This window comes from Vipera ursinii, assembly GCF_947247035.1.
Source record: "Vipera ursinii genome assembly, chromosome: 2".
Taxonomy (NCBI): domain Eukaryota; kingdom Metazoa; phylum Chordata; class Lepidosauria; order Squamata; family Viperidae; genus Vipera; species Vipera ursinii.
Genome location: NC_139513.1, coordinates 19,960,325 through 19,974,991, shown reverse-complemented (window position 1 = coordinate 19,974,991; position 14,667 = coordinate 19,960,325). Strand labels below are relative to the sequence as shown.

Below are 14,667 nucleotides of genomic sequence, written 5' to 3'. Positions count from 1 at the left end.
ACCATTGAGCATGGCCGGGTTCACATATCACACGAAGCTTTGAACTGTGTAATTATGATTTACTGAAATAAGCATAACTGACAGACTCATGCAACTCCCAGAAACTATGATTTACAAGGCACCATTTGATGACTTACAGTGGTGCGTGCAGACTTTGCTGATTGTGGCTTATAAAGAAATCCACATGTCTGTTGTTTGAACCAAGCCAGGATGTCTTCATTAGAAGTTAATTACAGGTAGTCCTCGACTTAAAACCATTTGTTTAGTGACCATTTGAAGTTATAACCGCAATGAAAAAAGTGACTTATGATGGGTTTTTACACCACCACATCTCCAGGGTCATGTGTTCAAAACTCAGTTGCTTGTCAACTGGCATGTATTTATGACAGTTGCAGTGTCCCGGAGTCATGTGATCACCCTTTGCGACCTTCTGGAAGCCAAGTCAATGGGGAAGCCAGATTCACACAACCATGTTACTATCTTAACAACAGCAGTGATTCACTCAACAATTGTGTCGTGGCAAGGCAAGGAGGCAAAACTCACTCAACTATCTTGCTGTTATTCTATTTATAATAGAATTCTACTCTATTCCATCTAAATTCTTCAAGTGACAATAAAGGTTATCCTATCCCAGGGGTAGACAACCTTGGCTCTTTTATGACGCGTGGACTTCAACTCCCAGAATTCCTCAGCCAGCCATGCTGAGGGGAAAGGGAGAGGTTTCCAAGCTGAGCCATGCTGGCTCAGGAATTCTGGGAGTTATTTATTTTATTTATTTTAATTCCATTTATATCCCGCCCTTCTCCGAAGACTCAGGGCGGCTTACAAACTTAGCAGTAGCCTTCATTCTATGTATATGCCTGCTTATTAGGGCTTTCGCCCCCCAAGCAGCATTATTACAAAGTCAGCTTAATTGCCCCCAACAATCTGGGTCCTCATTTTACCTACCTCGGAAGGATGGAAGGCTGAGTCAACCTTGAGCCTGGTGGGATGCGAACCTGCACTAATTGCAGGCAGCTGGTGTTACTTAAGGAGGCATTAGACCACTGCTCCACCAAGGCTCTTCCTTGAAGAGTTGAAGTCCACGAGTCATAAAAGAGCCAAGGTTGCCTCACCCCTTGTCCTATCTTGTCCTGCTTAGCAAGGGGAAATGTTGGGCTCAATTGTGGTCTTAAGTTGAGGACTACCTGTACTTGCAGGCTCCCTCCCAGAGGGTTGTTGTTGTTAGTTGCGAAGTTGTGTCCGACCCATCGTGACCCTATGGACAACGTTCCTCCAGGCCTTCCTGTCCTCTACCATCTTCCGGAGTCCATTTAAGCTCACGCCTCCTGCTTCGGTGACTCCATCCAGCCACCTCATTCTCTGTCGTCCCCTTCTTCTATTGCCCTCGATCTTTCCCAGCATTAGGCTCTTCTCCAGTCAGTCCTTCCTTCTCATTAGGTGGCCAAAGTATTTGAGTTTTAGCTTCAGGATCTGGCCTTCTAAAGAGCAGTCAGGGTTGATCTCCTCTAGGACTGACCGGTTTGATCGCCTTGCAGTCCAAGGGACTCGCAGGAGTCTTCTCCAGCACCATAGTTCAAAGGCCTCAATTCTTTGGCGCTCAGCCTTTTTTACGGTCCAACTTTCACTGCCATACATTGCAACTGGGAAGACCATAGCCTTGACCAGGGGTCTTCAAACTTGGCCCTTTTATGACTTGTGGACTTCAACTCCCAGAATTCCTCAGCCAGGCACGCTGGCTGAGGAATTTTGGGAGTTGAAGTCCACAAGTCATAAAAGGGCCAAGTTTGAAGACCCCTGGCCTTGACTATACGCACTTTTGTTGACAGGGTGATGTCTCTGCTTTTTAGTGTGCTGTCTAGATTTGCCATGGCTTTCCTCCCCAGGAGCTAACGTCTTTTATTATCTTGGCTGCAGTCCCCATCTGTGGTGATCTCGGAGCCCAGGAAAATAACATCTGTCACTACCTCCATTTCTTCCCCATCTCTTTGCCAGGAATTGAGAGGGCCGGACGCCATGATCTTGGTTTTGTCTCCCAGAGGTTAGGGGAGAGCAAACGACATCCGACGGCAAACACGAGAGTTGCGGAAAGCGCGGTCTGTGCTGGGGAAACTGACCCGCGAGAGTCGTGGGGAGGCACTAACGGCCTTTTGCAAACCAGCCGCAAACCCGGGGGAAAAAAAAAGAGGTTTGCGCGCGCCTTCCTTGCAAGAAGCCAACCGGGGAAGGGTTGCTCCGAGCCTTTCAAAGGGCGATCCCGACTGGGCTGAGGGGGCAAAAAACACCCGGACTCACAAAGCTGAAGATGAGGTAGACCGGGGGGGGGGAGGGGGAGGGAGGGAGGGACTGCGGAGGAGGCGTGACCCATCTTTGCCACGCCCACCGGAACGCGAGGGGAACTTCTGTGTTTTTTTAAACCAGGGGTCTTCAAACTTGGCCCTTTTATGACTTGTGGACTTCAACTCCCAGAATTCCTCAGCCAGCTTTGCTGGCTGAGGAATTCTGGGAGTTGAAGTCCACAAGGTCATAAAAGGGCCAAGTTTGAAGACCCGTGTTTTAAACTCTCTGGGCGCGGAGCTCCAGCCACGAAGCTTCATCCTGACGCGCCTTCCAAGATGCGGGGAGCGGATCCGAGAGGCTGAGAGAGGCCGCCGCTTGAGAGAAACAAAGCCCCCGCCTTTCTCCACCCCGGGGATCCCGGCGCCTTCCAGCCGAGCGCGGGAGGAGAGAGACTGTTGCTCCGGTTGCTTTGAACTGATCCGCCGTGCTGGCCGGGCGGGAGTTGTGTCAATCAAGCACCAACGGCAACTAGAAGACGCGATTTAGCAAAAGGCCGGAGTAAACAGCATGAGAAGGGAGGGATAAATACAGGCCTTAGCTTTCTCTTCGTGGTCAGCCGGCCCCGATCTTTAAAAAAAACACACTCCCTGACAATTTAAACAAAACACAAAAAGAACGCACCAACCATGAACAGATCATCACAAAGTTAAAAAAAAACAACAAACCAAAGTTGTTAGTTGATTGGAGCCAGGGCGCCTTAGAATCAAAGGGGTTGATTCTGAAATAGCGGTAGATAACTTTTTTTTATTTTTATTTTTTTATTGAAAAGTTTTTCAATACATTTTATCTTTAACAAAACAACCCCTCCCCACCTCCACCCCCCCTTCCCAACCCAACCCTCCCCGTCTCCCCTTCCCCCCTCCCCGACTTCCCAGAGCTAAATACAAGGTATAAAAGTAAAAAACAATCATAAAGTACCAGATGCTAACAACAATAAACTATTAGGTCTATCGCACTTTAGCTCTTATAAAATGACTACAAGCGATGTAAATGTCACATCGATACTTATTCAAATGCTAAATGAAACGTTTTAGTCCCATATTTATTCTGGATGTAATCAATCCATTTTTTCCACTCCACAATATATCTCTGTTGCGAATGGTCTTTCAAATACGCCGAGATCTTTGCCATTTCCGCCAGGTTGGAAACTTTTAAAGTCCATTCTTCTATAGTCGGCAGTTCTTCCTTCTTCCATTATTGCCCTACTAAAAGTCTTGCTGAGCAGTAGATAACTTTTGAGGCACAGTGTATCGTACAGTGGAGGATACTACAGGTATTCCTTTACTGACCACAGTTCATTTAGTGACCAAAATTGCAAGGGCCCTGAGAAAAGTGACTTTGGACCGTTTTTTCACAATCATTGTGGCATCCCCATGGTCACGTGATCAAAATTCGGACGCTTGACTCGTGATGGTCGGAGTGTTCCAGGGTCATTGTCGACTGTCCCACTGGTTGAAGTAGCAAAGAAAACTGGACAGCCATGTTATCACCTTTTGCAACCTTCGGACAAGCAAAGTCAGTGAAGAAGCCAGATTCACTTAAGAACCGTCTTACTATAACTTAGCTGCAGTGATTCGCTTAACAACTGTGGCAAGAAAGGTCGTAGAATGGGGTGAAACTCATCTAACAAATGCCTCACCTAGCAACAGAGATCAATTGTGATCATAAGTCAAGGACTACCTTTGCAGAGAAGTCCTATTGTCTCCCAATGGAACTTGTATAGCTGGGGACTTACATGACCTACACCCTTTAGATTGCATTCATCCAACATGGTGACCTGGTGACTTTTATTAGCTTGTAGTGTGAGGGGAGCTATTGCAGTTTGCAATGATTTACAAGTAGTCCGTGAGTTGCAACCATTCATTTAGCAACTGTGGCATTGAAAAAAGAGGCTTATAACCAGTCCTCGCCTTTTAGGATCATTGCAACATCCCTGTAGTTATGTGATCAAAACTTCGGCCCTTGGCAGCCTGCATGAATTTACGACGTTTGCAGCATCCTAAAGTTATGTGGTTGCCATTTGTGATCTTCCCGGCTGGCTTTCAACAAGTAAAGTCAGTGGAGGAATCCAGATTCACTGAATGACTATATGATTCTCTTAACAACTACAGTGATTAACAACCATGATTAAAAAGGAGGCAAAATTGGGTGCAATTCACTTAACAAACACCTGTCTTTCCAACAACAGATATTCTGGTTTCAGTTCAGGTTGTAAATCCAGAACTATCTGTATAGCTTAGAATAACTCAGCCTGATACAGTTTTGTCAATTGTGTTCTGTAATAATGCAGTATGAGTGCACTAGCTGTGAACAAACCATGGCCAGACATTTCTGACCCTAGAGCAGACATGTCAAACTCGCGATGTCATGTGACATCGCGCAACATATCGGGACGGTTTTGCCATTCCGGCAATGGGGTGGGCGCAGCTTCCGGATGACGCATCTGGCCCGCAGGCCAGCAGTTTGGCACCCCTGCTCTAGAGGGTGATGCTCATCTTCATTTCTTAGCAGACGGAGCCAACGTGCCCGGAAGACCTTCCCACCGAAGTGGTACCTATTTATCTACTTGCATTTGCATGCTTTCAAACTGCTAGGTGTGCAGAAGCTTGAGCCAAGTAACGGGAGCTCACTCTGATATGCAGCGCATGAGTCTCAAGCTCAGCATCTTTAACCACTGAGGCATCGCATCCCCTACTACGGCCTAAAAAAAAATTCAAGGCTTAATATGTCAGCTGATTTGACTTTCTAGCAAAAGTGGGAAAAACTATCACCCAAGGCCTTGGAAAACGGTTGTTAACATCCAGAGGTGATAGATAAATGCCCATTTTATGGGACTACTACAAATGCCATAACTGTCAACCAGAAATTCAACAGGGGAAGCCTTTTCTGTTTCAGGAATAGCTTTTTGGCCACCCGAATTTCTGCCTGCTAGGCAGCTGCTAAAGACTCTTTACCAGCACATCTCATATACATGAAAAAGTGTCTTTGTGGTTATAAAGGAGGGAACAATCCTATTATCTGTCTTTGTCAATTGGTTGTTTAATCAGCAAGCCTTCACTTGTCCAATTACACAACCTCTGACTTCCTCATTCCATAGTCCTAGGGACACAAAATCAAGGCCTATTGTAAGATACAATATTAACAATCATCCCACGATAGTTACTTTTACCTGTTGCAAGTCATTTGGAACTGTAGTGCAATCTGCCTGGTAAAGTTAGCAAAACTTTCTTGAACAAAAGCGTGCTTATTATGAATTGCTTGGCTGCGATTGACAAAGTGCTTTGTCCACCCCCCTGAAGCTTTGCACCGGCTCGCCACAGGGCTGCGTGCTTAGCCCCTACCTGTACTCTTTGTATACATATGAGTGCGTATCATCCGACCCATCTACTGCGATAATCAAGTTCGCAGATGATACAACCGTGGTGGGTCTTATTACAGGTGGGGATGAGACAGCATACAGGGTGGAGGTACAAAAACTATCCATATGGTGTTGTAACAACAACTTGCACCTGAACATCGGCAAGACGAAAGAGATGGTGCTAGACTTCCAGAGAAAAAAGGAGGAACCTGCCCCACTTTACATCGGGGAGGACTGTGTGGAGAGGGTTTCCTCCTTTAAATTTCTGGGAGTCTACCTCTGCGAAGATCTGACCTGGAAAGTTAACACAACCCAGGTGGCCAGAAAGGCCCAACAGAGGCTTCACTTTCTTAGGGTCTTGCAGAAGAACAGGGTAGAACAACGGCTAATGACCCTCTTTTACTGGTCTACTAAAGAGAGCGTCCTCTCGTATGGTATTGTGGTTTGGTATGCTGGTCTGACAGCCGCAGATAGGAAGGCATTACAGAGGGTGGTGAGCACAGCACAAGACATTGTGGGCTGTCCCCTGACACCACTGGATGACATCGCCATTGCCTTGGAAGAATGGGGAAAATTCTCAGGGACGACTCACACCCTGGACGGTATCTCTTTACTCTCCTACCGTCGGGTAGGAGATATAGGAGTATAGCCAGCCGCACCAACAGGCTGAAAAACAGCTTTTATCCATGGGCTGTTAGGCTTTTGAACGGGAAATAATTTTATAAACTTTTATGCATGATTGACTTGCGAGGCCGGTGCGTTGGACAATTAGTTCACATGGTGTAATAAGATGGAGGGTTTGTGTCACTGTAAGTTGGGGGTGGGGGCACGAAGGGAGGCTCAGCCAATCTCAATGCGTCCGTGGTTGTACTTTGACAATAAAGGTTCATTCATTCACAAAGTCATCTGGAATTATGCTGCACCTACCTGTATATAAAAGGTGCAAGTTGGAGGGAAGTCTGCTCTATTAAAAGTGGTTAGTGAGAGTGTCTTAGTTCTAATTGGTTGATACTAAAAACAAGGCTTTCTCCTCGTACATTATTCCGGTGATGAAGCGTCTATGGAGCTTCTCAGTCATCCAGGTCATGGTTGTCCCAATTTGGGACGTGGTTTGGGACAACCTTGACCTGGATGACTGAGAATCGCCATAGACACTTATCACTTTTTCTGAAATGGTATAGGGTTTCCTGCCTTAGCAGGGGGTTCGACTAGATGACCTCCAAGGTCCCTTCCAACTACTTCTTCTTCTTCTTCTTCTTCTTCTTCTTCTTCTTCTTCTTCTTCTTATTATTATTATTATTATTATTATTATTATTATTATTATAGATTTTATTTTATTTATTTTTTATTTTAATTCCATTTATATCCCGCCCTTCTCCGAAGACTCAGGGCAGCTTACAAGCTTAGCAGTAGCCTTCATTCTATGTATATGCCTGCTTATTAGGGCTTTCATACACCCCCCAAGCGGCATTATTACAAAGTCAGCTTATTGCCCCCAACAATCTGGGTCCTCATTTTACCTACCTCGGAAGGATGGAAGGCTGAGTCAACCTTGAGCCTGGTGGGACTCGAACCTGCACCCTTCAAGTGGTACGGGAGTATGAACAGAACCATTTGCACTTCAGTTTGAGATGCAGACAACACGGACTCATCCCCGACAGCCTGTGTGCCTGTCTTCAACAGTGAAAGGGACACAGGGCACAAAATATCCTGCAGCCAAAAAGGCTCCACACACCTTTGCACTACTCAGGTGACCCTGAGGACACAGGTAAACCTCCAAGAGTCTCTAAACGAATGCAAATTTCCGCAAGGAATAGAAATCCTTCCATTCCCACCACCCAGTCAGAGCTGAAGAAGCTTCTTGGGTAAGAAGGAAAAAAAAATCTCCAAAATAAAACGAGAAAGTCCAGTTGCCTCCTGAAAAAGCACCTTTGGGATTCCGGTGCTAAACAAGAGAACTTGGGAGAATCTAAAGGGAAGAAGAATCTTTGAAACTTCTGGGCCTGGTTGTGGTGTTGTTTACCACCCTTTGCCATGCATCTGGTGCTTATTCTTATTGAGCCCCCCCCCCCCCCGTTTTTAGCCACAAACTAGTCAGTCCTGTGAGCCTGAACTTTTCCACGCTTGACCAGGTGCAAAAGCCTGCAAAACCAGTTAAACTGGGGGAATCTATTCCACTAGAACAGGGATGTCAAGCTCAATTTCATTGAGGGCCACATCAGCATTGTGGTTACCCTCAGGGGGGCGGGCGGGTGTGGCCTGGGTGGGCGTGGCCTACTGGGTGGGCGTGGCTAGAGTGCCTATGGCCTACTGGGTGGGCGTGGCCAGCTCTACATCGTTCGCATCAAGGGTGCCTATGGGGGCCTGGGCAGGAGTGGGACAGATCTGAGGGTCTCTGGCAGAAGGAGGGTCTCTGGGCCAGGGCCAAGGCAGTGGGGGCCGTTCCCTCACTCTTTCCAGGATGGCTTCGCGGGCCACATGAAACCACTTCGCGGGAGGGATCCGGCCCCTGGGCCTTGTGTTTGACATGTCTGCATTAGAAAAAAGGGGAACAAGCAACGGCTGGTTCTTATTTTACTGCCTGCAAATCTTGGGGGCGAAAGCATCTTTGCAGCTTCAGAGGCCAAGACGTTTTTACGGCATTCCCAACTTCTATTTACGGTATACTAACCTCTTTTCTGAATTCTTTGCCTTATAGCAAAGTGGCAGCGTGACTGAAACTAAAAGCTTCTGCTTCCTCATTGGGAACTCTTTCGCCCTAACAGTTATTACAGGTAGTCCTCAACTTACTACCACAATGGAGCCCCAGATTTCTGTTGCTAAGCAAGGCAGTCGTTAAGTGAGTTTTGCCCCATTTTACGACCTTTCCTGCCATGGTTGTTAAGCAAATCACTGCAGTTAGTAACACAGTTGTTCAGTGAATCTGACTTCCCCATTGACTTAGCTCATCAGAAGGTCACAAAACATCATCTCACAACCCCGGGACACTGCAATCGTCATAAATATGAGTCAGTTGTCAAAGCATCTGAATTTTGATCATGTGACCATGGGGATGTTGCAACGGTTAAGTTGAAAAATGGTCATGTTATTTTTTTCAGTGCTGTTGTGACTTCGAACGATCGCTAAACAATAGAGGGACTACCTCTATTAAAATTTGTGCCATTTATTTATTTATTAATATCCCCCCATATATATATACATACATACATACATACATACATACATACATATATACATATATACATATATACATATATACATATATACATATATACATATATACATATATACATATATACATATATACATATATACATATATATATATATATATATATATATATATATATATATATATATATATATTCACTACCTGGAGTTATATATATATATAACTCCAGGTAGTGAACATACCTAAAACTCCTTTCTCCTCCTATTTTTCTTACAACAACAACCCTGTGAGGTGGGTTGGGCTGAGAGAATAACTGGGAAGGTTGCAAATAGCAATGACCGTGGGATGCTGCAACTGTTATCAATACATGCCAGGTTGCCAAGTACCGATGGTGGGGATGCTGTGATGGTCGTAAGTGCGAGGAATGGTTGTAAATCACTTTTTCCCCAGTGCCATTGTAACTTTGAACAGCCGTTAAATGAATGGCTGTAAGTCGGGGACTATTTGTATTGCATTCGCTTAGCTACTCTGAGAATTGTATTCAGAATTGCTGGAGACTCCAGCTTTGGAAAAGCTGTCCTTGGTCCACTGACTGGTTCACTAATAGCAGGGGTCCTCAAACCTGGCCACTTTAAGACTTGTGGACTTCAACTCCCAGAATTCCCCAGCCGGCTGGCTGGGGAATTCTGGGAGTTGAAGTCCACAAGTCTTAAAGTGGCCAAGTTTGACTAATAGCATGGTTTGCTTTGGGTTTAAAGACAGTGCAGGTAGTCCTCAACCTTACAACTACAACTGGGCTCAAAATTTCTTTTGCTAAGCAAGACCGTTGCTAACTGAGCTCTGCCACATTTTATGACCTTTCTTCCCCCAGTTAAGTGCAATGGATAAGTTAGTAACCCAGTTGTTAAGTGAATCTGGCTTCCCCATTGGCTGTGCTTGTCAGCAGGTCACAAAAAATGATCACACGACCCCGGGACACTGCAACCGTCATAAATATGAGTCAATTGTCAAGCATCTGAATTTGGATCACGTGACCACGGGGATGCTGCAACGGTTATAAGTGTGAAACGTGGTCACAACTCATATTTTCAGTGCCATGGTAACTTTGAACGGTCACTAAATGAGATGCTGTAAGTCGAGGACCGCCTGTATAAGCCAGTGGCCAAGCATCTGAATGTTGATCGCGTGGTCGTGGGGACGCTGCAACGGTCTAAGTGTGAAAAATGATCATAAGTGCCACTGTAAGTCATTGTTATCAGTTGAGGAGTACCTGCAAGCTATGCGTTGTGTACCCCCAGTCAAGGGTGGTGTATAAACTTTAGTTTATCAGCTATTTAAACTAAACTAAAATCAACGTTAAGCCAAGGCTTGTCAGCATAACACAGCTGGTCTGTTGTGATTCACAGGCGCTCCTGAGGAACTGTTCTTGTTCAGCCTTCCTAACGTGAAGAGTTTAGCGGTGAGCAGCCTGAATGTTGTGCATATCAAGCCCGCCCATAACAAGCCTGTTTTTCCACTGAGCTGCGTGGCATCCCTCTTTTGCCACCAGAGAGACTCTGGAAAGTCTCCGGCAGAGAGTCTTGCATCTTTCCCCGGAGGACTTAAGGCAAATAATGCGTGTGACTTTTCCTTTCCCCGTTGTGTTTATTGGCACCATTTAGACGAGCGGGATGTGACCATCTCCTCAGCTGTCTCCCACACATCTGATACTCCCCGCGCCACACGTCACATCCTGAGTCAGGTGTTACTCACTTCAGTTGGGGAGCTCGCCTCTACCATTTGCATGAAACGGATCCAGTGTCCTAACATATTTATTTTTATTTTATTTTTTTATTTCTCTTCCTGGAGGGAACCGAAGAAAGACCTCGCCAGCCCTCGGCATTAACTCAGGACTACCAGCTCCAGATACCAAGCTTCCTAAAACGTGAGTGACTTCAGCTGATATCTCTCTTTTATCATAAGTTATTTTGCAAGTTGCCTTGAAAGGGTTTTTACTCTCCAAAGAGGGTTGCCTGTAATTGTTAAGGATAGCTGACACAATGTTTTCCTCTAATGATCGCACTGCCGTATCAGTCAAACTGTTTTCAGTGTGCGCTCCACAACACACGCTTGCTTGTTTATTTTCACTAAACAAGTAAAAAGAAGGAAAAGGGGTGACATGAAAGCAGTGTTCCAATATTTGAGGGGCTGCCACAAAGAAGGGGGGGGGGTGTCAAGCTATTCTCCAAAGCGCTTGAAGACAGGACAAGAAGCAACGAATGGAAACTGATCAAGGAGAGAAGCAACCTAGAACTCAGGAGAAATTTCCTGACAATCAGAACAATCAACCAGTGGAACAACCTGACTCCAGAAGTTGTGGGTGCTTCATCACTGGAGGTTTTTAAGAAGAGATTGGACAATCATTTGTCAACAATGGCATAGGGTCTGCTGCTTGAGCAGGGGGTTGGACTAGATGACCTCCAAGATCTCTTCCAACTCTTGTTATTCTGTTATTTATAAATTATTACATATGTGTATCACTACACTAATATCATCTACATTATAAACCATAACCTCAGTATATTCACTTTGTATATTTTGTGCATTAACTATTAATCTAACTTAAACTGAGGGTGAAGGTTTATTCTTTGAGCTTGCGGGTTGGTTTCTGAACGTTTCGTTACTCGGATAAGTAACATCTTTGGCAGAGTTTTTAGGAGATTAAATAGCTTAAATTCTTATTTATATTTATTCTAAAGTACAGTCCCATAGATAGAGAATTACATTTTGTGTATTCCGTATAAGCTGTCAGTTCTTAGCAACCTCACAGATTGTTTTTATTTTTTTCATCCATGATAAATATAAGTAGACATTCTAATGTTTTCCCAGTATCCCAGTGGGTCATCCTGTGCCCCTCTGGTAAGTGCGTACCCCACTTTGCAGACAGAGTTTCCTGCCTGAGCAGACTAGAAGACCTCCAAGGTGCCTTCCTACTCTGATATTCTGTTACACACCATTTTAAACTGTTCTTGGGCAGGATAAATTTTGGCATGCGAGCAGCTTTTACAATAATCTTTAACTCAGCTTGGTAAATTTCCACTTCTAAGCCTTTGCTGCCGCTTCCCAAGAGATGCAAATGTGTATTTTGGAGGAAGCACAAGAGGCAGAACTGTTATTTTTCTTCAGTTCCTCTGTTTCCAGAATTCAAAATACAGAGGAGAAAAAGGGCACCCCAAAGAGCATAGGTAGGACTGGAACAGGCAGGTACCCCCGAGATTTGTGTGCCACGATTCCTGCAAGTGACATCTTAAAAGGGTGTGTGTGTGTGTGTGTGTGTGCAGGGCTGGCTCAGCACCGTGACAGGCCTCACACGCCCAGCCTCAATTTGGTTCCATTCCTTTATAACTGGGATTGGCTGACAGATTTTAAAGTCAGGCAGGTGCACCACTAAAGCTGCACATGTTATTCCAGGTAGTCCTCGACTTACAACTGTTCACTTAGTGACCATTCGAAGTTACAATGGCACTGGAAAAAGCGACTGACGACCATTTTTCACACTTATATGACTGCTGTAGCATCCCCACCAAAATTCAGATGCCTGACAACTGACGGTCACAATGTCTGATGGTCACGTGATCCCCCTTTTGAGGGCTTTCTGACAAGACAAGTCGATGGGGAAGGCAGATTCACTTAACCGTCAGGTTACTAACTTAACAAGTGCAGTGATTCACTTAACAACTGTGGCAAGAAAAGTAGTAAAACGGGGTAAAATGCACCCAACAAATGTTTCACTTAGCAACAGAAATTTGGGGCTCAGTTGTGGTCGTGAGTCGAAGACTGCCTGTGTTTTGTCGACAAGCATGTTCCAAGCATGGATCTTCATGTTGGCATTGCTTGCCTGTTCATCAGTACAGAAAGAGGGTGGCTAGATCTAGTCTGTATAACCACACCACATTGTTTTTATTGCAATTGTAAAAGAATCAGTTGCATCCCTTTCAGGTAATTTTAATTGCTACTTGGTCCTTGGCTGTTACAGGCGGTCCTCGACTTATGACCAGAATCGAGCTTAAAATTTTCTGTTGCTAAGCGAGACAGTTATTTTGTCCCATTTCATGACCTATCTTGCCACAGTTGTTAAGTGAATCACTGCACTTGTTAAGTTAGTAACAGGGATGTTAAATGAACCTGTCTTCCCCATTGACTTTGCTTGTCAGAAGGTTGCAAAAGGGGATAATAATAATAATAATAATAATAATAATAATAATAATAATAATTTAATTTGTATACCTCCCTTCTACCGAAGGACTCAGGGCGGTGAACAGGGCAATACATAATAAAAAACAGAATACAAAAATTAAAAAGTGATTAAACCATTATGCCCGTAATAATTAATACATATTAAAATTAATATGGGCACTACACTACACTACAACCGTCATAAACATGAGACAGTTTCTGACCATCTGAATTTTGATCACATCACCATGGGGATGCTGGAATGGTCGTAAGCGTGAAAAACAATGTCACTTTTTCCATATTTTTAATGCAGTTGGGCCATGTACACAGTAGCGGGTTAGAAATAAAATATTAGTTAGCATGCATGTCAGCGGCTTTAAAATAACGGGAAGAAAGGTCTTTTTAGAGTGCTAACCGATTGGGGGGGAGCAGTAGAATTGCTAAAAAAAACAACACTTTTTTTTCTTACTGCACACTGAAATCTCACAATTAATGCAAGTCTGTGACAGCAAATGCGCAATAATTGGAAATATTCAGGAACGACCCTTTAGCTGTTTTGATTTACTGCTCTGCAAAAAAAATGGAGTGGGGTCCATTTATGGGGTCATTTTAGAGACTGAAAACTTTTTCGGTACCAGGACTCTTCGGCTTATGGTCACATTCATGAGTCCTGAATTTCCGTTGCTAAGCGAGACAGTTGTCAAGCGAATTCTGACCCGTTTCGCAACCTTTCCTGCCACAAGTTGTTAAGTTAGGAAGACGGTTGTGAGGTGAATCTGGCTTCTCCATCGACTTCGCTTGTCAGAGGGTCGCAAAAGTGACCCCGAGACACCACAACTGAAGTAAATATGAATCAGTTGCCAAGCTTCCCAACGTTGATCATGCAGCCATGGGGTTGCAGCAACCACTGTGTGTGTGTAAAGCAGTTATAAGTCACTTTTTTTTTTCACTTCGGTCACTAAATGAATTGTTGTAAGTTGAGGACTACCTGTATTTTTCACAAAAGCCCTATCAGGTTACCTAATGGTTGGGGGAGAGGCACGGCTAGGAGGAAAGGGAGTCTGTTTCTCACCTGCCTTTCTCCCCCCCCTGTGCAAAGCAAGTTTGATTGAAGAGACCCTGCACCCACCGCAGCCCCTCAGATTCACAGCCACAGGTAGGAAAGATGCTGCACCTCCATGGCACCTGCCCACACTCCGCCCGCTGCTTTGGTGCCTCGCTACACAACTAGGCAGCCATCAGAGAGCGTCCAGTGAGCTCATCTCCCCTCCCCCCCTCAATCAGAATAGAGCTGGAAGGGACCACGGAGGTCTTCTAGTCCAACCCCCTGCTCAAGCAGGAGACCCTACCATTTCAGATAAGTGGCTGTCCAGTCTCTTCTTAAAAAGCTCGAATGATGAAGCACCCACAACTTCTGAAGGCAAAGCTGTTCCACTGGTTAATTCTCCTTGCTGTTAGGAAGTTTCTCCTTAGTTCCAGGTTGTTTCTCTCCTTGATTAGTTTCCATCCATTGTTTCTTGTCCTACCTTCTGGTGTTTTGGTAAATAGGTTGACCCCCTCTCTTCTTTTGGGCAACTGCTTAA

The 14,667-nt window shown here is 44.9% G+C and overlaps 1 protein-coding gene across 1 annotated transcript in view; it reads left to right on the top strand.

The window, feature by feature from the left end:
• The first annotated feature begins 10,555 nt into the window (after positions 1-10,555).
• Positions 10,556-14,667, top strand: part of LOC310634345 (regulator of G-protein signaling 3-like) — a 46,374-nt gene continuing 42,262 nt past the window's right edge. The window contains exon 1 of the mRNA XM_083352641.1: positions 10,556-10,793. The gene's annotated coding sequence lies outside the window, so the exon portion shown is untranslated. The remainder of the gene's footprint in view (positions 10,794-14,667) is intronic.